Raw genomic sequence first — 24,269 nt, forward strand, 5'->3', positions numbered from 1 at the left:
CCGCACTACTAGACGCAGAGCACTCCAAGCTTTCCGTAGAGCCTAGCCGCGCGCCAAACTGTCGCCGGACGGTGATTTCCGAAACTCGCCGCCGTGTTCTATGGTCACCGGCGACTTAACGACGACGTATCTGACGTGGCGTCGTCATTAGCTGCTAATGGTCGCGCTAATCACCCCCTTGAGCCACTGTCACATGGGCCCATGTGCCTGTTTATGTTAGCCTAACCTCCCTGTTAGTTTAGCATTAATTCCGTGGACCCCATGTGTCGGCCCTTACTTTGTCCTAGTCAGCATTGACCAGGCCCACCTGTCAGTGACCCTAACCAGCTCTAAATCACTGACCAATGGGCCCCACTGGTCAGGTGTGACCCATGGCAGCCCTGTTGACCTTGCTGACGTCATGCTTGCACAATGCTGATGCAGTTAATCATTTTATGGATTTAAAGTAATTCAAAAAAGTCCAGAAAATAATCTAAACTTCAATAAACCATAGAAATTCAACCATAGCCCTAAATAAAATAAGTTATGTATGAAAAATGATTAGAAAAATCCAGTCTATCCATATGTACCATTTTCATGCATGTTGGAACAACTTATAGTTGCTGAATTGGGGAAAACAAATAAAGGCATTTGAATATCCACATATGGAGTTTGAATTTGAATCTTGGATTCACACCAACTTCATTTAACTTGTTGCTAGTTGCATTAGCTTAAAATACAGCATATTGACATGTCATGATCATGCATCATATTGTGCATTGCATTGATTGTGTTCTTCCTTGTTTGTCGGTATTTGTCCCCTCTCAGTAGACGACGTTCCGACGATGAGCTCGATGACACTGATGAAGAACTATACTATATTCAGAAGTGCCAGTTAAGCAAAACCCCCTTGTTCATTCTGATACAATCCCACTCTCTCGCTCCTGCTCTCTTTTACTGCATTTGGACAGCCACGACATATCTATTACTTGCTGTAGTAGTTGAACCCATTTCCTCTGCATGACCTGTCATTGCCACAGTAAATAGATGAAACCCACTAGCATGAGTAGGAGTTGTTTGAGCCTTGATATGCCTACTCATTCATGCTTCTTTTTCATGCCTCCTACTTCTTAGAGTTGAGTCAGGTCTAATTCATCGGGGATGAACTGGAATGTTTTGAACATGTCCTACTATTTTCGAGCTAAGTGTGTGAACCCGATTTGGTAAAGGTAGCGGTGACAGGCCATGTAAGAGTACATGGTAGGTTTTCTCATTGAAGCCGTCCTCTGGAACTGAGTTCTGTGTTTGTTATCCATGAACAACTACTACCACTCACCGGGGCCGTATGTGGAAACCTCGGCTAGACTCCCTATGGATGGAACCTCAATAGGCGATAAACCTAGACTAGAGACTTGAGTGTTTAGGTAGGCCGCGGCCGACACCCTCGTTGGGCTTCTGCTTGAAGATTGCCGAGTACATGTCGTGCAAAGGACGGTAAGTGGTGAGAGCGTGTGTGAATAAGTACACCCCTGCAGGGTTAATATCATCTATTCGAATAGCCGCATCAACGATAAAGGACCTCTGGGTTGCCTATACAGTTCATAGACAAGTGAAAGTGGATACTCTAAAATGCACAAGATAAGCGTGAGTGCTATGGATGGCGTTCTTGTAGGGAGATGGGAGCGGATCGATAGTGGTGTATTGATATGGTGAATATGTGGACTCGTGTGTGCCACCTCAAAAGAGTTACTTGCAGTCGTAGTTCAGGATAGCCACCGAGTCAAAGCTGGCTTGCTGCAGTTAAACCCCACCAACACTTTGTTGATAATGATGCATATGTAGTTAGTTCTGATGTAAGTCTTCCTGGGTACATTTGTACTCACGTTTTCTTAATTTATGTTTTTGCAGAGAGACTTTAGTCTCGCTAGTAGTTCCGCTTGGACTTCGACATTTAGCTTGCTACCTCAGCTACGATCTTGTGCCCTCGGCAGGATTTGGTTGATAGTCGGGCTTCTCAGCTCTTTTCATCTGTAGTTGTCTGTACTCAGACATGTTAAGCTTCCGCTTTTGCTGTGAATTGTATGCTCTGAATGTTGGGTCATGAGACCCATGTTTGTAATACTTGGCTCCTCGGAGCCTAATGAATAAACTCTTTAGTTGTAGTGTCATGTTGTGATGCCATGTTGTATTTGCACATATCGAGCATATTGAGTGTATGTTATTGAAATTCTAGGTATGTGTAGGATCTGACAACCTAGTTGTTCATTCTTGGTAGCCTCTCTTACCGGGAAATGTCTCCTAGTGCTTGCACTGACCCATGGTAGCTTGCTACTGCTCCGGAACACTTAGGCTGGCCGGCATGTTTCCTTCTTTGTTCCTGTGTCTGTCCCTTCGGAGAAATGTCACACATTGTTCCTTTTAGAACTTGTAGCTTGCTATGACTTGGGTTCATACATTGTTGATCGACACGTTCGTTGTTGGGTGATGTATGTCTGTCCCTGTAAGTTAGCGCCGCCTTGGGTTTATGACTAGTCATGTCGGCCCGGGTTCTTTGTCATATGGATGCTAGCAGCACTACCATATACGTGAGCCAAAAGGCACAAACAGTCCCGGCCCACATAAGGTGGCACCCGTGGGAATACCGTGCGTGAGGCCGCAAAGTGATATGATGTGTTACATGCTAGATCAGTGTGACTTAGGATTGGGGTCCTGATAAATCCACAATCTGATCAATATGCAGCAAGGAGAACAGGTCCTTTGGGCAAGCCTTGTTGAGGTCTGTGAAGTAAATGCACAGCCGCCATTACCCGTTCGCCTTACGGACAACTACTGGGTTAGCTAGCCTAGTGGGATGTAGCACTCCTCTAACCAAACCAACTTCAGAAAGCTTCTTCATCTCTTCTGCAATGAACTGCTGCCTCTCCAAGGCCTCCTTCCACACTTTCTGCTTAACAGGTCTAGCGTGTGGGCAGACAACAATGTGGTGCTGGATTACATCCCTGGGAACACCGGGGATATCAGATGGCTTCCAAGAAAACATGTCGATATTCCCCAGCAGGAAGGCAACGAGCGCACTTCCTATTTGTCATCGAGGGTGGCGCTGATGGTGAAAGTACCATCAACGCCAGCCAGCCCTACCAGGACCTTTTTCACTTGCGGAGCAGCAACGTTGGATCACTTCCTGCTAGAACACTCTGGCATGTCGTCAATGGGTGTCGTGCACTCGAAGGGAGCACACTTCCCGGACTCTTTGCTAGAGGTCCTACAATCATGTTTCTTCCCTTTGCTCTCCTTGGCGAGAACCACTTCCGTCGCAGCATCTGCCGCTACCACGTCACTGTACATCTTTTCCACACAAATGATGACATCTTTCTCATTTGACGGGATGGTGAGGACTCCTAGTGGCCCAGGCATCTTCAGGGTATTGTAGGCATAGTGGGATGCCGCCACGAATTTAGACAAGGCCGGGCATCCAAGGATTCCATTGTACGGCAGGGGGAGGTCAACTGCGTCAAACACAATCTTCTCAGTCCGGTAGTTAAGTTCTCCCCCAAATGTTACTAGCAACATAATCTTCCTGTTAGGTTGACTCCTGTCGGGGTTGACTCGTTGAAACGTACTTGTAACCTCTAACTCTTCTTCTGCTATCTGAAGCCCGTTCATAACTGCCGGGGAAGTCAGATTCAGTCCGGCCCCACTGTCCACCAACACCTTTGTGACCTTGAGATTGCAAATTGTTGGAGTAACCAACAAAGGCAGGCATCCGACCGCAATGGTGCAGCAAGGATGGTCCTCTTCGTCAAAGGTGATTGGTGTACGAGACCATTTGAGCGGCTTCTGGGCCTCCGGCGCTGGTTCCACGACATTGACTTCTCAAGCCCACAGCTTGAGTTGGCGATGGGAGGTGTGCAAAGATGCACCTCCGTCAACGCTTAGGGCGTCTGTGGCCTTCTGGAGCTCATGCTCACTAGTTTCCTCTTCATCCCCCTTGTCACTCTCATCACAACAAACTTCTTTCTCCTGGCTGCCGACGGTCTTTCCTTTGTTCCGAAAGGGCTTGCCGGAGCGATTTGCTCCATCACCTCGGCCCTTACCGCCAGCGACATTCTGACCTGTTTTCTTATCACGCTTCACATATTCCGCTCACTTTCTCTTGACCAGCTGCGCGAAAATGATAGCACTCCTGAAGGTCATGGCCCTTGGTCCGGTGGATCTTGAAGTACAGCCCATCACCCTTTCCGGCTTTCTCGGCAGCTGCGGCTTCCCGGCAATCGGCGCACGCGTCAACCTCCTTGTAGGGGGCCTCAATCTTGGCGATCTTGCCGGTACTAGGGGTGCCTGATCCTTTAACAGTCAATACTGCTTTATCCCTTCGCTTCTTACTGCGCTTCTTAGCCTTCTTTTGACTGGTGGATTCGTCATCATCCTCTTAATCAACATCAATCCAATCTTCTTCTTCAGGCAATTTCCTCCCTTACTCCATTCGGGCACACTTATCCGCTAGGGTGTACAGCTCCTTCACAGTCTTGGGCAACCGCACATTCATCTTGGCAGGGATTTGGTGGTTGCACATGTTGGACTGGAAGGCAGCTATCACGGCTGCCGGATGGATATTTGGGATATTCCTACGAACTTTACTGAACCTCCGCAAATACTTATGGAGGGTTTCTCCTTCCTTTTATTGGAGAATCTGTAGATCGCCGGGGCGGCCCGGCTCCTGTTGGCCACCGGTGAAAGCACTGATAAACTCATGGCACAGATATACCCACGATGAAATAAAGTTCTCCGGCAGGTGCATAAGTCAGGACCTCACGTTGGATTTGAGTGCCAACAGGAAGTAGTTGGCGAACACCTTCTCATCTCTTCCCCCGGCAACCTGAACAGCGATGGTGTAGATGCTCAGGTACTCTGTCAGCTTCAGTCTTCCATCGTATTTCTTAGGTATCTCTGGCTTGATCGTGCGAATGGACGACCAATAGACTTGCCGCAGGTCATGGGTGAAGGCAAGGCTACCAATATTGAAGGCCAAGATCCCGTTAGAACCAAGAGTGGGATCGTCGACGTCGGGGCCGCCACACCCGTCGGCTCAGAGGAGGTTGCCGCAGCATTTCTCGACGACGCACACGTCTTACCTCTACCCATCTTCCAGGATTTTCCATTGGCCTGGAAGTTCCTGAGGATCAAAAGAGGCCATCGAGGTGTCATAAGGGTCTTGATTTAGTCGTGCTCGTGCTGGCTAAGGGAGTCCTGGACTATGGGGTCCTCGGGGAGCCGGCCTATGTGACATGGGCCGGACTTATGGGTCGTGAAGATACAAGATAGAAGGACCTCCCCCGTGTCTGGATGGGACTCTCCATTGCGTGGATGGCAAGCTTGGCGTTCGGATCATGTACCTTCCTTTCTCTATAACCGACTTTGTACAACACTAGATCCCTCCAGTGTCTATATAAACCGGAGGGTTCAATCCTTAGGGGCAGTCACAATCATACAAGATAGACATCTAGAGTTTAGCCATTATGATCTTGAGGTAGATCAACTCTTCTAACCCCTATACTCATCAATGTCAATCAAGAAGGAAGTAGGGTATTACCTCCATTGAGAGGTCGCGAACATGGGTAAACATTGTGTCCCCTACCTCCTTGTTACCTTCGGTCCTTAGACGCACAGTTCGGGACCCCCTACCCAAGATCTTCCTGTTTTGACACCGACATTGGTGCTTTCATTGAGAGTTCCACTGTGTCGTCAACAGAAGGCTTGATGGCTCCACCAATCATCCACCGCAATACCGCCCTGAGGGAGCCTTTCCTCCCCGGCCAAATCTTTGTATTTGGCGGATTCGCACTGTGTGCCAATTCGATTGGCCATCTGGAGCAGATCAACAACTATGCCCCTGGTCATTAGATCAGTTTCGAAAACCTAAACTATGTCGCTCATATTCGAGGAGACTTGATCTTCCAAGGGTTCACGGCCTCAACCGCATCTCCGGCCTCAGATCCGGAACTCCTCGCCGAGTCTGAAGACGGGAGTTTAGAGGCCGCCAGAGTCTCCGTAGCCATAGAGCTCAACACCGGAAATATGGAGGGGAACGTTTCACCGGCCGGCCCGGAATCACTCCATGCTCCCTCTATCCTCATCGAGCCAGACTCACCCCCGTACACCAGCTTCGAACTCTCGAGGTTTGTGTTATACGAGCCCGGCCAGGGAACTCCTATCCCGCCCCGCTCCATGGATCCTCGCTTCCCTGTCCAAAGCTCACCCTTAAACAAGGCTCTGGACTTAATGCAATCTCTCGCCATTACAGAAGGATCACTACCGAACTATGCCCAGCCCGCACTAGGGGCTGAGAGTGGGGAATTTTACGTCACACCCACCACCCACTTCATATCCACTATCGAGGACTTAACCGACATGCTTGATTACGCTTCCGAAGACATCAACGGCATGGATGGTGATGTCGGAGAAAAGCAAAGCCAGAACCCACCACTTACGGGACGCTGGACGGCTACTTCCACATATGACGTGTACATGGTGGAAACCCCAAAGAGGATGGCGGCGAAGGGGGAAGGATTCACTCGAAGACAAGCCTCCCATGGCACCAGCAAAGCGTCGACGTCAGTGTCCCCATTCTAAATTGTGGCGCGAAAAAGACAGCAATACCGGCACCAGAGGCAACAATACTCTGGATAACACCGAAGATCAAGAAGCCCCTATCGAAACAACATCCGAGCATGATGATTGGGAGGAGGGGCAAATCAACCCCAACGATCCCATCAGGAACGAGGGCTCGGAGGACAGTAATTACTTACCAACCTCCGAAGAGGACGAGAGCCTCAGTGACGAAGAATTCATCATGCCAGAGGACCCTTCAAACAAGAGCCCTTTAAGCGCCGGCTAATAGCCACTTCAAGAAGACTGAAAAAGAAGCAGTAGCAGCTTCAAGCTGATCAGGTTCTGCTCAATGACAGATGGACTGATGTCCTGGCAGCCAAGGAATATGGCCTCAAACGCCCAACCAAGAATTACCCAAAGCGCAAGCTGCTACCCCAATTCTGCGACGAGGCCCAGAGCCTAGACCGCTCATGCGTAATGCTGCCGACAAAGCTGACCGACCACCATGTGGCCAGGATAGAGCGGCAACTCAAGCCGAACACCAGTCTGCACCACCCCACCATAAAGGCAAAGAGACAGCAGGTGCATGATACACTTACGACATACGACAGGACCTGGCTAATAGAGTCGGTCAGACTAGATCAATATATGGATCATGGGTGCATGCCCCAGCATTAGAAGACGGCCATCAAGCCTGGCACGACAAGCACAACTTCACCCGGCCTGAAAACCGCATACGGACTCCATCAAACTGTGTTGTGACGTTGCCCGATATAGAGGCGCCGCACACCCCCTATGATTCACTGGTGAGGTCATGGAGCACCAGTTCCCAGAAGGGTTTAAACGCGTGAACATTGAATCATACGACAGCACAACAGATCCCGCAGTATGGATTGAAGATTTTCTTCTCCACATTCACATGGCTCGCGGTGACGATCTACATGCCATCAAATACCTCCCTCTCAAACTTAAGGGACCAGCTCGACACTAGTTAAACAACCTCCCAGAAAATTCTATTGGAAGCTGGGAAGACCTGGAGGATGCCTTTAGAGATAACTTCCAGGGTACTTATATCCGACCTTCGGACGATGATGGCCTCAATCACATAATCCAGCAGCCCAGACAGGCAGCCAGAAAATTCTGGACCCAGTTCCTAATAAAAAAGAACCAAATTGTTGATTGTCCGGACACCGAGGCTCTAGCAGCCTTTAAACACAACATCCACGACGAATGGCTTTCCCGACACCTCGGCCAAGAAAAGCCGAAGTCCATGGCATCCCTCACATCACTCATAACCCGCTTTTACGCAGGCGAAGACAGCTGGCTTGCCCATAGCAGCAACAGTACTAGCGATCCTGGCACTTCTGAAGCAAGGAACAGAAATGGCAGGCCTGACACAACAAAAACAAGCGTTGGAGCAACAATGACCATGCCGAAGACACGGCGGTCAATGCCGGATTCAGTGGCTCCAAGCCCGATCAGCGGAAGAGGCCATTCAAAAGAAACAAAGGCGGCTCATCTAGCCTGGACCGAATACTCGATCGACCCTACCAGATTCATGGCACCCATGACAAGCCTGCCAACCATACTAATAGAAGCTATTGGGTTTTAAACAGACCGGTAAGTTAAACACCTAGTACACGGGGAAAGGGTCGCCCAACGAGGATGACGATGAGGAGCCTCGCCCACCGAACACAGGGGGATAGAAGAAATTTTCCCCCAAGGTCAAGACGGTGAACATGATATACGGTACTCACATCCCCAAAAGGGAGTGCAAGCGCGCGTTAAGGGACGTCTATGCAATAGAGCCAGCCGCCCCAAAATTAAGCCCATGGTCAGCATGCCCGGTCACCTTTGATCGCAGGGACCATCCAACCAGTATCTGTCATGGAGGTTCAGCCGCATTGGTGCTTGACCCAATTAACGATGGATTCCACCTCACGATTATCGATGGATTCAGCCGTCATGGAGATCCTGCATGATGATATAGTGGTCACAAGTGTCCTCATGGACCACGGCAGCAGTCTTAACCTGCTCAATCAGGACACAGTCCGAAAAAAGGGTATTGAGTCGTCAAGAATAAAGCCCACAAAAACTTCCTTTCAAGGAGTAATACCTAGTGTCGAGGCCTAGTGCACGGGCTCAATCACATTGGAATTCGTCTTCGGTTCACCGGACAACTTCCGAAGCGAAGACTTGATATTCGACATCGTCCCTTTTCCACAGCGGCTATCATGCACTGCTCGGACGAACTGTGTTTGCCCGCTTCAATGCTGTCCCGCACTATGCTTATCTAAAACTCAAAATGCCAGGATCACGGGGTGTTATAACAATCCATGGAAACATGGATCGCTCCCACTGCACCGAGGAACTCACACTGTCCCTCGCAGCGGAAGTGCAAGTCGGCCTTATTAAGCCAAACTCGACATCGGCAGTCAAGCCCATGGACCTTGTCAAACGAGTCCGAAATACCCCCAGAACGGTAGTCCAGGTCGTTAGGAGCTCGATTAGAAATCCAGCCTCGGTCTTAGCCCCAACCGAAAAACGGCGTATGTACCACGTGCACATAACTATCCACTGAAAATACCATGGGCGACGACAGAGGGATATCAAGGATAAAGCGCACAATGCGGCTCAACCGTACCTGGACCCCCATCTATCTTTTTCTTCAGTTCATTTTTCCTTTTCAGGTTCCTTACAACCCACATCACCTTCGAATGGGGTCAAGGGCCCTTTTGCTGGCCCATTATGAAACTTTTTCATTGACCCTCTCAAAGGACCACTCACCAAGGCGAAAGGCAGCACAGATGCACGGCAGAGTCCTCAAGGATCTTCAAAGATCCCCCCTTCCCCTTTCAGCATCTGTACACAATTTTCCCTTGTGCTCGGCCTGTAAAATAGCTTCGATGCTGATAGCATTATCTGTATAATACGTTTTGACGTATCAATCAGAATACAATGGAAATAGTTTTTGCCCAAACTATTCGGTATTGGCTTATTTCCTAATCTGTATACCTTCTTTTCTTTCGTCTGATTGTCATGTACACCTCGGCACGACCTAAATCGCCAGGGGCTCCATTCATCCGCGTACATTTCTTATATATACCATAAATCCGAACACTTTTACAGTACAACTCGGCCTCCCAAGTCTAGCATTATATGCATCGGCTCTGAATCATGTCTTGGGTCGATAGTTGGGTTGCCCGGCTCCTGTGGTTACTACCTTACGTTACGACTGTTTGGCTAAGGAAGTAAAGGGAGAACTACTGCGATTGTGTTTCTGGTTAGCCGGATAAACACCTCAGTACAAAAAGCCGAAAACTGACTGCCATGATGCAGTGAGAGCTGGTCAGCTATTCGGCGACTCAGTATAAATATCTTGCGATTTTCTCCATGTCACAGGAAGGACTGGTTTTTATCTAGTCAGGTGTTTACAGCACCTAAGTTCGGATCACTGAACAATACCAAGGGTTGCGCCTACAATTTTATTCTCAAACTCCTATGGCTAAGTGAGAGTGATAAAGCCCCATAGTCTAATTGCCTTGTTGCCACACTAGCACCTCCTTCAAGGACCAAGTCGTTGGGTTAAGTGTGTTTTTGTACTCTTCCGAACACCCCCGTAGTATCTATGTGAGGGGCTGAAGCCGACGACTGGCCAACTCTCAGATTTAATAAATGGCTGCAATGGAGGATAAATAATTTCAGATGAAATAAGACTAACACCTTGTTTTCATTATACAAAGTTTGGGCAGCATAGATACATTCATTCAAACATGATGTCCTTCGAACATAGGCCCTCTATAATGCGGGATCCTTCAAGGACATCGTGGAAGTATCGCTCCGGAGTATGATGACCCTTGCCTGTGAGCGGTCCCTCGGTTGCATGACTGGTGGCATTCATCTTCGCCCACTGCACCTTGACACGGGAAAAGGCCATCCGGGCACCTTCGATACAGACTGATTGCTTTATAGCATCAAGCCATGGGCAGGCATCGACTAGCCGCTTCACAAGCCCAAAGTAGCTACTGGGTATGGATTCGGCTGGCCAAAGACAGACTATCACATCCTTCATAGCCAGTTCGGCCACCCTATGTAGCTCAGTTAGCTGTTTCAGCTGATCACTGAGGGGCACAGGATGCTCTGGCGCAAGGTATTGCGACCAGAACAACTTCTCTGTTGAGCTCCCCTCTTCGACTCAGAAGAAATCTGCAGCATCAGCTATACTTCGGGGAAGATCTGCAAACACTCCCGGAGAACTCCAAATGCGTGTCAGTAAGGTGTATTTTCTCCTCACAATTTTGCTCTTCATATTAAAGGCCTTACCCGCAGCGATTTTCTTGGCCTCTCGAATCTCCTAACAGGCGCCTTGGGCTTCAAGTCGGGCTACCTTTACACTTTGGAGCCCTGTAGCAAGTTTGGACTCTCAATCCGACACCTTGCGCTCCATGGACTCACATTTTTTATAGCATCAGTGAACTCTTGTTTGACTTCCTCCAACCTCGCTTCCTATTTTTGGTGGGTCGTTTGTTCCTCGTCCGCCTCCTTCTTGGCCTCGGCCATCACGCTCTTGAGGGCTTCGACCTCAACCGTATCAACTATGAGCATAATCATAAAGTATAGTTAGATAACAAATTGGAACTCTTATCATTTTGAGATACGTTTTGGCATCGCATACCTTGCTTTTCCTCCAACTTCCGCTTTAGTTTGGACAGTTCGGGGGCATGCGAGGTTGCCGCTCGCATCGAAGCCTGTGCATCAAAATAAACATATATGTTAGCTCCTGCAAAGGATTGTTTGATCCCCTGTTCGGCCTTCCTTCACGAACGCCGAACAGAGTCTTAGGGGCTACTATCTGTATACAGGTATTCCTTTTGCCCATAACCAAAAATATATTACTTCACGTACCTCAAAGCTTATTAGAAGGCTGGTATAGGCTTGGTTCAATCCGCTCTTAGCAGAACGAACCTTTTCAACCACCATACCCATAAGAGTATGGTGTTCCTCCACAATGGAAGCACTTTGAAGCTCTTCCACCAGAGTGTCCGGTGCCTCCGGATTGATAGAGGACGCTTGTGGAGACGGCACGCCCCCTTCCCACGAAGAAGGTTGCTGGTGCGATTCCAGAGGCTTATGGACCTCCGGAATAATATTCGGCTAGGGGCCAAATTGAGCATGGCCCCCGTCGCCGGTCTCCATGGGGGTTGATTTCCCCCTCTCTTCGGCAACAGAGACATTACCCTCTGTTGCCACCTTCACGGCCTCCTGCACCTCCCCGTGACCTAGAGAGGTTCTTTGGGACAAGACTTTAGTGTTGTCCATAGCGCCGGGGGGGGGGGGAGAAACCTGCGTAGGAGATTCGCTCTCCATTGCATTTGGCCCTAGCGAGTTCCCAGTTGATGATGATCATTGAGGGAGATCACAGGCCGGGCTGCAATGCGTAAAATCAATATATTAGAACTACAAGGCATGAAATTGGATATATGAATGGTGTCTTTGGATACTTACGATGCAGCCAGGGGCTTTGTCCTGGGGTGCCACTCGGGGATGGCTTCGGCATTTGTTTCAGAGTCATCCGAAAGGGAGGGTTTCCCCTTCTTGGACAGTTTCGCGTCTAGATCCATGGAAGCCACCCTTTTCTTCTTTCCCCCCTTAAGGGGAGAGTTGCTCTCTTCCTCCTCTACATCTTCGTCATGAGAGGAGGACTCGGTGTCTTCGGACACGAAGTCCGAAGCACCCTTACGGTGAAGGCCACTTCTGGCCTCCTTGCCCTTCTTCTTGTCCTTCTTCTCGGGTGCCTGATACGACACCAGAACCATCATCTTTGAGAGCAAGGGGGTGGCCTAGTCCTCGGGCAACGGAGCCGAACTCCGGCTTCTTTGTCCAGCCCTATGGGAGTAAGAAAGTTCAATATACTCCTTGAGTTTGCAAATAAAAGTTATCATAAAACTCATGGGAGTGGCTGGACGTGCACAGTCAAGGCCGCGGTCTTCGGTTGTCTCCGGCCACGACTTTTGAGCTTTGAAGAGCAGCGTCCATATGTCTTCATGCGTCGTGCCGAAGAACCGCTGTAGGGTCTGAGGACCGGATGGGTCGAATTCCCACATATGTTGAGTCCAGCATTGACAAGGGAGAATCCGGTGAAAAAGCATAACCTGGATAACACTGGCGAGGCTGGTGTTCTTGTGTATCATGCCCTTGATGTGGCTCTCCAGCCTCGTCAACTCGTCAGGCGACTCCCAATCTAGACCCTTATTAATCGAGGATGTAAGCCGCATCGGGGGCCCGGACTTGAACACAGGAGCGGCAGCCCATGTGGTATCGCGGGGTTCAGTCATATAAAACCACCCCTGCTGCCATCCCTTGACGGATTCCACAAAGGTCCCTTTTGTCTAGGTGATGTTGGGAAGTTTGCTCACCATGGCACCACCGCACTCTACGTGTTGGCCTTCGACCACCTTCGGCTTCACATTAAAGACCTTGAGCTATAGGACAAAGTGGGGAGGGACGCGGAGGAATGCCTCGCACACGATGATAAACGCCGAAAGGTTGAGGAAAGAATTTGGGGCTAGATCATGAAAATATAACCCATAGTAAAACATGAGGCCGCGGACGAAAGGATGAAGGGGACACCCTAGTCCATGAAGGAAATGGAGGATGAACACTACCCTTTCGTTAGGCTCCGGAGTGAGAATGATCTGCTTTTTGGCAGGGAGCCGGTGAACTATGTCCGTGGCCAAATACTCAGATTCCGGGAGCTCCTAGATGTTCTCCTATGTAATAGAGGAAGTCATCCACTTGCCCTGTGCTCCAGATCCGGACATGGCTAGGGAATTTCGATGCAATGGAAAAGATTAGGACTTGGGCGCTGGAGCTCGAATGGAAAATGGGTTGAGGAGGAGGAAGGCGTGGGGTAGAAAGATAGATCCTTATCTTCTTATAAAGGGAGTGGATGTCAAGCGCCCCCTCACAAGCCTTAATTCTTGCCAATTTCCAAGGGGGCGTGTGAACGTCACGGTTGGATTACCCAAACCCCTATTGATGAGAATCCCATGATAAGGGGCACGATCTCTGTTTTGACAAGACATGCCTATGACCGTGCCTCGAAACACAAAGCAAGGGCTGCGAAACGAGTTCAGCATAATAACAAGGCTAGGACATAATGCCTTGCCAGAAAAATCGCCTATGGACATGACTTCCTTCGTTTCGAATATTTTTGCCCTTACAGCTCAAGGCTGTAGTTATTTGAGAAAACCAGATAGAACTATTTTGTCTGGAGGACTGCATTGGAGTATTCGAAGAAGGAACCTGCCTTGCAATGCCGAAGACAATCTGCGCGCAAAATACATCATCATTGAAGTCTGGTTCAGGGGCTACTGAGGGAGTCCTGGAACATGGGGTCCTCAGGGAGCCAGCCTATGTGACATGGGCCGGACAGATGGGCCGTGAATATACGAGATAGAAGGACCTCCCCGTGTCCGAATGGGACTCTCCTTTGCGTGGATGGCAAGCTTGGCGTTCAGATCATGTACCTTCCTTTCTCTGTAACCAACTATGTACAACCCTAGATGCCTCTGGTGTCTATATAAACTGGAGGGTTTAGTCCTTAGGGGCGTTCACAATCATACATGCTAGACATCAAGAGTTTAGCCATTATGATCTCGAGGTAGATCAACTCTTGTAACCCCTATACTCATCAAAGTCAATCAAGCAGGAAGTAGGATATTACCTCCATAAAGAGGGCCCGAACCAGGGTAAACATCCTGTCCCCTGCCTTCTTGTTACCTTCGATCCTTAGACGCGTAGTTCGGGACCCCCTACCCGAGATATGTCGGTTTTGACACCTACACAGGCCGCCGTGGCAGGGTTTGCACCATGGGGACGACTCCCCTCGTATGGGCAGCGACATGGGCCGTAGTCATGCTTGAGGAGGTCATGGCAGGGCAGCCCGTCGTGAGCCTTTGGCTTCGGCAAAACTGAGCAGACTTTGGATGGTGGCACGCCATTCGTCCATCTGCTTGGCCGCTGGTGGAAACCTTAGCAGCAGCTAAGCCCGCACCATGGCCTTCGAGGCTGTGCTTAGCATAGATGATGATGAAGTCGATCGCACCGTTGATCGGCTCCTGGCGGAGCCAGCGGTAGCTGCACTGCGCCCCCGTTCGGTCGGCCCACCCTAGGGAGAGCGCACGAGTTCGCTCGGCCCACCCTAGGGAGAGTGCATGCGCAGTAGTCGTGCCTGTGGCGAGGACGGCTGTAGGGCGGTGGCTCGCCCCGGACCGAGCGCCATCACTATGGCTGAGGGAGTCCTGGATTAAGGGGTCCTCGGACAGCCGGACTATATGCCTATGCCGGACTGTTGGACTGTGAAGATACAAGATAGAAGACTTCATTCCGTGTCCGGATGGGACTCTCCTTTGCATGGAAGGCAAGCATGTCGATTCAGATATGAAGATTCCTTTCTCTGTAACCGACTCTATGTAACCCTAGCCCCCTCCGGTGTCTATATAAACCGGTGGGTTTAGTCCATAGGACAACAACAATCATAACCATAGGCTAGCTTCCAGGATTTAGCCTCTATGATCTCGTGGTAGATCAACTCTTGTAATACTCATATCATCAAGATCAATCAAGCAGGAAGTAGGGTATTACCTCCATCAAGAGGGCCCGAACCTGGGTAAACATTGTGTCCCCCACCTCCTGTTACCATTAGCCTTAGACGCACAGTTCAGGACCCCTACCCGAGATTCGCCGGTTTTGACACCGACAACGGCTGGATCGCGGCTATCGGGGCATTGCTGATGTTGCTCTCCTCCGGCATCTTCTGCTCCTGCGTTGGCCGCGAGGGGGATGGTGACGGTGCCGCCCGCTTCGGCCACGTCCCCTGCAGTGTTTGCTCCCTTGTGCGTCTCCGCGGCCCTCGCAGCATTGGAGGCCACGGGTAGCGGAGCCTTCGAGGTGGATGGCTGAGCTGAACTGCTGACTTCTTCTTGGGCGCCATGGTCGATGGTGCCGTCAATGATGCAGATGGTGATGAAAATGACGCGCTATCTATGTCTTCAGGTTCGCGAAAGTGATTCCCCCTACCTGGCGCGCCAAAGATGTCGCGGGAAATCATGACCACCTATGGGGCTAGGGAGGCCCCTTGCTGGTTCGGAAGGGGGGAGTCGCCTCGCACAAAGAGCAGACCAACGCAAGGCAGCACGATAGGGATCGCACAGGAAGTTTTACGTAGGTTTGGGCCGCCCCGAGGCGTAAAACCCTACTCCTGCTTTGGTGGAGTTATTGGGAAAAGGTGGTGGTGGTGCGTAGTACACTTCCCCGGCAAGGGTTGCTTCGGGGCAGCGGCGACTACGCGCGTATGGGGGTGTGAATGGTCTAAACTTCTAACCTCTTGAATAGTTGTCATGGGCCCCCTTTTATAGATCACGGGGTTACCACAGTGGAAAATTATTCATTAGACACTGATATGATAGCAAATAGTGTTATCATACCTAATTCTGCGGGCTGATAGCGTGCATTTAATGCGCCACTTAGTGTGATGTCATTGGTTTCCCGGCATGGCTTGCCGGGCTAATTTGCCAGCTCCACGCTTGCTTGCTTGACACGTCACTGGACGGGTGTCATTTGTGGGTTCACTTGGTAGGAAGTGGCCGCCATGTGGCAAATGGCTGCCACTTAATCATCCTGCGTGTTGACACCGCACTGATCAATGATGTGGGTCGTGGTGAGGTAGTCGGTAGGTGATTTGGCCTCCGTCAGCCCTGGCAAGCCCTGTCGGGGCACATGGGTCCTCTTCTTCTGGGGGGTGGCCTGGCCCTTTGCCGGGCTTGCCTGCTCAACAAGGGAGGCTTCTTCCTTGATAACATCAGGCTCCTTTGTCTTAGTCTTGGTTCCTTTTGATCTGCTAGTTGGTTCTTCGAGTCTCTTGGTCTCTTGTTCTGGTGCTTCAATCTTGATCTTGTGTGTGTGCATAGTCAGGTCAACAGGCCCCGGGTCTGTTGCACCGACACTTGAGGACAAGAAATGAGTTAAGGTTGGGGGAGTTGATACGTCTACCTGTATCTACTTTTCCAAACACTCATGCTCTTATTTTGGACTCTAATTTGCATGATTTGAGTGAAACTAACCCGGGCTGACGATGTTTTCAGCAGAACTACAATAGTGTTGTTTTTGTGCTAAAATAAAAGTTCTCAGAATTAGACAAATCTGTTTGGAGATTTTTATGGAATAAAAAAAACTAGAGTGAAGACCCACAGGAGAGGAGCCACCAGTGGCCCAGAAGCCACCTCGACGTGCACTGATGCCTTGTGGGGCCCACGTGGCTCCATTAAACCTAATCTGAAGCCTATAAATTCCTAATTCCCTACAAAAATAAGGGAAGAAGTTTTATCATGTTTTACAATATGGAGTAGCCGCCACCTCTTGTTCTTCATCGGGAGGCCAGATCTGGAGGCCGTTCGGGGTTCCGAAGTGGGGGGTTCGTCGCCATCATCACCACTAACCCTTCTCCATCACCAATTTCATGATACTCACTTTCGGAGTGAGTAATTTATTCGTAGGCTTGCTGGACGGTGATGGATTTGGATGACATTTATCATGTAATCGATTCAATTTGTTAGGGCTTGATCCCTAGTATCCAGTATGTTCTGAGACTGATGTTGCTATAACTTTGATGTTCTTAATGCTTGTCACTAGGGCCTGAGTGCCATGATTTCAGATGTGAACCCTTTATTTTCATGACTATATTTGTGTTCTTGATCCTATCTTGCAAGTTATACTCACCTATTACGTGTTATGATCCGCATACCCCAAGGTGACAATAATTTGGATTCTTTCCCATGATTATCATAGTCTGAGGAGTTCATTTATTCACTACGTGTTAATGCTTTGTTCCAGTTCTCTATTAAAAGGAGGCCTTAATATCCCTTAGTTTTCTTATGGACCCCGCGCCACGGGAGGGTAGGACAAAAGATGTCATGCAAGTTCTTATCGCAAGCATGCATGCCTACATTACATTGATGAATTGGATCTAGTTCTGTGTCGCTCTAGGTTGTGATTGTTATATGATGAATGCATCCAACACAATTATCCATCACTAATCCAATGCCTACGACTGTCGCATATTGATCTTGCTAAGTTACTACCATTGTTATTGCTGCTATTACAATCACTGTAAAACTGCTACTGCTACTGCTACCGTTACTATTGCTTTCGCTGCTACCGTTATCAAACTACCATATTACTATGCTACTAGTCACTCTGCTACATATATTTAGTTCTCCAGGTGTGGTTGAATTGACAACTTAACTACTAATACTTGCAAATATTCTTTGGATCCTCTTGTGTCTAATCATTAAATTTGGGTTGAATACTCTACCCTCGAAAACTGTTGCGATCCCCTATACGTGTAGGTTATCATGGCCCCTAGTAAAAGCGCCAACAAATTCATGGCATATATCTGACCATGAAGTGATGGAGTCCTCCAGAAAGTTCATCAACCATGATCTGATGTTGGGCTTGAGCACCAACGGAAAGTAGTTTGCTAGGATCTTCTCTTCGCGTGCCCCAGCAGGATGCAATGCAATGGTGTAGATGATTAGGAACTCTGACAAATGTATGTTGCCATCGTATTTCTCCGGCCCTTCTGGCTTACAGTTTTGGGAAGTGTGGCACTAGATTTGTCGCACCTCCCATGTGAACGCTAGGCAACCCACCTTGTAAGGTAGCTTCCCGGAGTACACTGGCACATGCTCATCGACATCAGGCCCTACACGCTTATGGATTAAGGACATGCTTCCCGTCGTCGCTCGATGGTGGTACGAGCGTCTTCTCTGTGCCAATCTTGGAGAATTGGCAATGATCGCGGTGAGCCCGCGGATTGGATGATGCCATGGAAACGTCATCATGGGTGCCAACCCGCTGCCTCTATCACTGTTGTTGTTGTCATGGAGGAGACTAAATTGTCGCCGCGCCACCTCCGGTCCTCTCGCCACCAACACGCACCGGCGCGGTGGGCTGCTGCTATGAGGGCCCTGCCTGATGTGTTTTGTTGTTGTTGGTGAAGCTGAGGAGGCTCTGTATGGCAGCCCACAACTTGTCCATCTTTTCTGCAGCAGAAGGGAAATCAAGATGTAGCTGTACTCGTGCCAGGCCTCTGTCGGTGAAGTTGGCAAAGAATGTGTGAAGAATGAGAGGTGTTCTTACTTCTAACAGAGTTAGAAGTACCCCCACCTAGGTGCTACAACCGTGGCCTATCTTCACCAGCATGGCTGCGTGAATGTTGGCCCCGTACATCTTGGGAATGATGCACAGGGGCTTTGCCGTGAGGATGCTCGGAACCCCCGCCGACGTGGCGCTGCTCATTGCGCGCGACCTAAGAAGGCCACGGTGTGTGCGTCAGCAGGGGTGTCTTGGATGGCATCGGGTCATCCTGGGAGTTCGTCGCACCGCCTCCAGGCACACATCTCAATCCTTGGACCTGGTGGCATGCGAGTTGTTGTTTTCCGCTCTGCACAATGCTGCTCGCCTGGCTTGGATCACCAGAGCATCGTGCATGTTGTTCGCTGCATCCGCCTCCTCCGCCACCATCTGCGTTGTCGCCTGTTTGCCGAAGCGTCGGTAGCTTGGATGTAGACGGACTGGTCGCTGTGGCACCCTTCTTCTTGGGACACATGGCGATGAAAATGATGAAGCTGACACGCTGACTGCTAAATCAGGTTTGTGCAAGCGATCCCCCTGCCTGGCATGCCAAAGATGTCATGCGTACGACGACCTATCGGATTGGCAAAGGCCCCTTTGCGGTCTGACTAGGGAAATTGACGACCAAAAAGAGAAAATCTAGCAATCAACACAGAGATTTACGCTCGTCTGGGCCGCTGCGAAGCGTAAAAACCTAGTCCTACTTTGTTGTGTTGGATGTGTTTATGCTTAGTTACAAGGAGCGCAACTTTGCAAGAGTGCAAGGGAAGTGCAGCTATGCGTGCAAATAAGCAAAGTTCCAACCTTTGTAAAGGTAGCCATGGGCCTCCTTTCATAGGGAAAGGGGTCACCAGAGTTTCAAAATGGTCATTACATAAGGTAAATAGTCGTTATACTGCCAAATACCTAAATCTAACGAGTTAGGACATATGCTTTAACTATGCCGTGAGGTGTCATGCTGGTTAAGCTTGCTGGCAGGATCGTCTCTCCTTCTGTGACTTTCTAGCTACCTTTTATTATCTTAACACGTGTCGGGGAAACCGAACACCTATGGGATCAGGGGAGATCCCTTCTATGGTTGGCCGGGAGAGGAGCTGCACGAAGAGTGGGTCTAGCAGCCAGTGCGAGGGATTTTTACCCAGGTTCAGGCCACAAAGATGCGTAATACCCTAGTCCTGCTTGTATATATATTCTGTGTTCTTCAGTTCTTGAACTAGCTGTGGTGCATGCCAAGCTCAAAAAGTCCGAATCCTCCCTCTCTGTGCCTCGGATCTCCTTTTATATGTCAAAGGGGTTGCCACAGCGGCACACAGGAGACGGAAAGTATCTACAACGTACATACTTATCGCAGACGTCATAGGACAAACACATTTAATGCGATGCTTACGTGCCCTCTCACTTTATCGGGGATGGCAACAGGAGCCGTCCCGTCCATCGCCGCCCTTTCTTGCCTTGACACGCGTCTAGGCTGACTAGGCGTGCAGTGCCACGCTGGCTGGCTAGTTGCTGTGTTGGCATGGTGGTAGAGCCTCCAAAAAGATTTGCATGCCGCCAGGCAGGCGCCTCCTTATTTGCCGAGCTGGTCGTCGCACTGTAGTGGTGGCGAGGTGGCAAAACCTTGGCGGGCGCAGGCCTAGCCACGGCACAGCAATTGTCCCTGGCAAGGCTTGTCGGGGGCCTCGCGGTCGTCCCCGGCAAGATCGTCTTCTGGTCCCACATGGACCCGCAGGCTACCAATCTTCATAAAGATCTGCATGCTACTTTTCAAGCGCCCCCTGAGCCTTGGCCATGACGTCGTTGATGGTGTCAGAACTCTCAGCATCGAGGGTGATGGACTTGCTGGTGCTTCGCAGGTTGCCCCGGCAAGGAGCTTGCCGGGGCTACGCAAGCCACCCCGGCAAGGATATTGCCGGCGGAGGTCCAGCTTGTTTTCTGCTCCTTGTTATTTGAATTGATTGCTGTCTTAATAGTCTTGTGTATTGTCTTCTGCTTTCCTGCTGGGCCCTGCCGCAGGTGTGGCTACGACTACCCGTGCACAAGTAAGGGGTACAAAAAGTGCCCATACTTTTGTACGCCGACAGGAGCCCCCGAGGCTGGGTGATACGTCTCCAACGTATCTATAATTTTTTATTGCTCCATGCTACTTTATCTACTGTTTTAGGAAATATTGGGCTCTATTATGCACTTTTATATTATTTTGGGACTAACCTATTAACCGGAGGCCCAGCCCAGATTTGCTGTTTTATGCCTATTTCAGTGTTTCGAGGAAAAGGAATATCAGACGGAGTTAAAACGGAACGAAATCAACTGGAGAAGTTATTTTTGGAAGGAAAGCAACCCAGGGAACTTGGAGTGCACGTGAGGGGAGATACGGGCTGCCCACGAGGGTGGGTGGGGGGTGGCCCCCCGGGCGCTCCCCCCTACCTCGTAGGGCCCCCGTAGCTCCACCGACGTACCCCTTGCAGCCATATATACCTACGTACCCAAAAACTTCCAGAACAGAAGATAGATCGGGAGTTCCACTGCCGCAAGCCTCTGTAGACAACAAATACCTCTCGGGAGCCCGTTCTAGTGCCCTGCCGGAGGGGGATCCCATCACCGGTGGCCATCGTCATCATCCCGGTGCTATCCATGACGAGAAGGGAGTAGTTCACCCTCGGGGCTGAGGGTATGTACTAGCAGCTATGTGTTTGGTCTCTCTCTCTCTCTCGTGTTCCTCTATGGCACGATCTTGATGTATCCCGAGCTTTGCTATTGTAGTTGGATCTTATGATGTTTCTCCCCCTCTACTATCTTGTGATGAATTGAGTTTCCCCCTTTGAAGTTATCTTATCGGATTGAGTCTTTTATGAGAACACTTGATGTATGTCTTGGTGATCAACTTGCGGGTTTCGTGACATTGGGAACCTATGCATAGGGGTTGGCACACGTTCTTGACTCTCCGATAGAAACTTTGGGGCACTCTTTGAAGTACTTTGTGTTGGTTGGATGAATCTGAGATTGTGTGATGCATATCATATAATCATGCCCACGGATACTTGAGGTGACAATGGATTATCTAGGTGACATTAGGGTTTTGGTTGATTTGTGTCTTAAGGTGTTATTCTAGTATGAACTCTTTTATAGATTGATCCAAAAGAATAACTTTGAGGTGCTTTCGTACCCTACAATAATCTCTACATTTGTTCTCCGCTATTAGTGGCTTTGGAGTGACTCTTTGTTGCATGTTGAGGGCTTGTTATATTATCTATCTATGTTATTATTGTTGAGAGAACTTGCACTAGTGAAAGTATATATGAACCCTAGGCCTTGTTTCCTATCATTGCAATGCCATTTACGCTCACTTTTATCATTAGTTACCTTGCTGTTTTTATTATTTCAGATTACAAAAACCTATATCTACCATCTATTTTGCACTTGTATCACCATCTCTTCGCCGAACTAGTGCACCTATACAATTTACCATTATATTGGGTGTGTTGGGGACACAAGAGACTCTTTGTTATTTGGTTGCAGGGTTGTTTGAGAGAGACCATCTTCATCCTACGCCTCCTACGGATTGATAAACCTTAGGTCATCCACTTGAGGGAAATTTGCTACTGTCCTACAAACCTATGCACTTGCAGGCCCAACAACGTCTACAAGAAGAAGGTTGTGTAGTAGACATCAAGCTCTTTTCTGGCGCTGTTGCCGGGAGGTTAGCACTTGAAGGTATATCTTTAGATCTTGCAATCGAATCTTTTTATTTTTGTTTTATCACTAGTTTAGTTTATAAAAGAAAACTACAAAAAATGGAATTAAGGATGCCTCATGTGCTTCATCTTTTTAATGTCTTTCGTGAAAATGATGGGAAGGAAAATTGTGCTCAAGTACTAGAAGAAGAATTACATAGAATGCTTGGCATAAAATATGTGAATGATGAGCATGATTGCAATGTTGTTAGTATGAATTCCTTGAATATCCATGATGCTAATGATATGCAAAGCCACAAGCTTGGGGAAGCTATGTTTGATGAAGATGATATTTTTTGTCCCCCAAGCTTTGATGAGCAAATTTACTATGATGAAAGCATGCCTCCTATCTATGATGATTATTGTGATGACACGTATGCTTTAAAGAATAATGATAACCATGAAACTTGTCATCTTGATCCTAATTTTAAATCATATGATAGTTATTTTGTTGAGTTTGCTCCCACTACTATTCATGAGAAGAATTTTGCTTATGAGGAGAGTAGTAAATTTTCTATGCTAGTAGATCATGAAAAGAATGCTTTAGGTACTGGTTACATTGTTGAATTCATTCATGATGCTACTGAAAATTATTATGAGGGAGGAACGTATGCTTGTAGGAATTGAGATAATATCAAGTTTCCTCTCTATGTGCTTAAATTCTTGAAGTTATGCTTGTGTTACCTTCCTATGCTTGTTGATTATTGTTCCCATAAGTTGTTTGCTCACAAAATCCCTATGCATAGGAAGTGGGTTAGACTTAAATGTGCTAGCAATATGCTTCATGATGCTCCCATTATGTTTCAATTCTTATCTTTTATGTGAGCATCATTATCATCATCATGCCTAGCTAGAAAGGCATTAAAGAAAAGCGCTTGTTGGGAGACAACCCAATATTTACCTTTACTATTTTTGTGTGTCCACATGATTATGCTACTGTAGTAATCATGTTTTTTATCTTTTGTTTCAATAAAGTGCCAAGTAAGACCTTTAGGATGGCTTACAGTGATAGTTGTGTTGATCCTGCTGAAAATCAGAAACTTTTGCACCCAGTAAATTAGTTATGTTAATTCACCAAAATGTGCTTCTGATCAGATTCTTTTTGCTCTGGCTTGGTAAACGCATTTCGTAGGACTTCTGAATTTGGTAGGATTTTTGGAGTTCCAGAAGTATACGTTTGATACAGATTACTACAGACTGTTCTGTTTTTGAAAGATTCTGTTTTCATTGTGTTGTTTGCTTATTTTGATGAATCTATGAGTAGTATCGGAGTGTATGAACCATAGATAAGTTGGAATACATTAGATATTATACCAATATGAATTTAGAGTGAGTTCATTACATTACCTTGAAGTGGTCTTTTGTTTTCTTTGGCTAACGGAGCTTACGAGTTTTCTGTTGAGTTTTGTGTTGTGGAGTTTTCAAGTTTTGGATAAAGATTCGATGGACTATGGAATAAGGAGTGGAAAAGAGTCTAAGATTGGGAATGCCCAAAGCTCCCAAGGTAATATTCAAGGACAACCAAGAGCCTAAGCTTGGGGATGCCCCGGAAGGCATCCCCTCTTTCGTCTTCGTACCATCGGTAACTTTACTTGGAGCTATATTTTTATTCACCAAATGATATGTGTTTTGCTTGCAGCGTCATTTTATTTTGTTAGTTTTTTCTTTCTGTTATTTAGATTAATGTTTTGCATCTTTAGTTTCAATAAAGAAGTCAAGGATAGCCTTTGCCATGCTTATTTTGCTAGTATACAT

Source organism: Triticum aestivum, chromosome 4B (genome assembly GCF_018294505.1).
Source record: "Triticum aestivum cultivar Chinese Spring chromosome 4B, IWGSC CS RefSeq v2.1, whole genome shotgun sequence".
Taxonomy (NCBI): Eukaryota; Viridiplantae; Streptophyta; class Magnoliopsida; order Poales; family Poaceae; genus Triticum; species Triticum aestivum.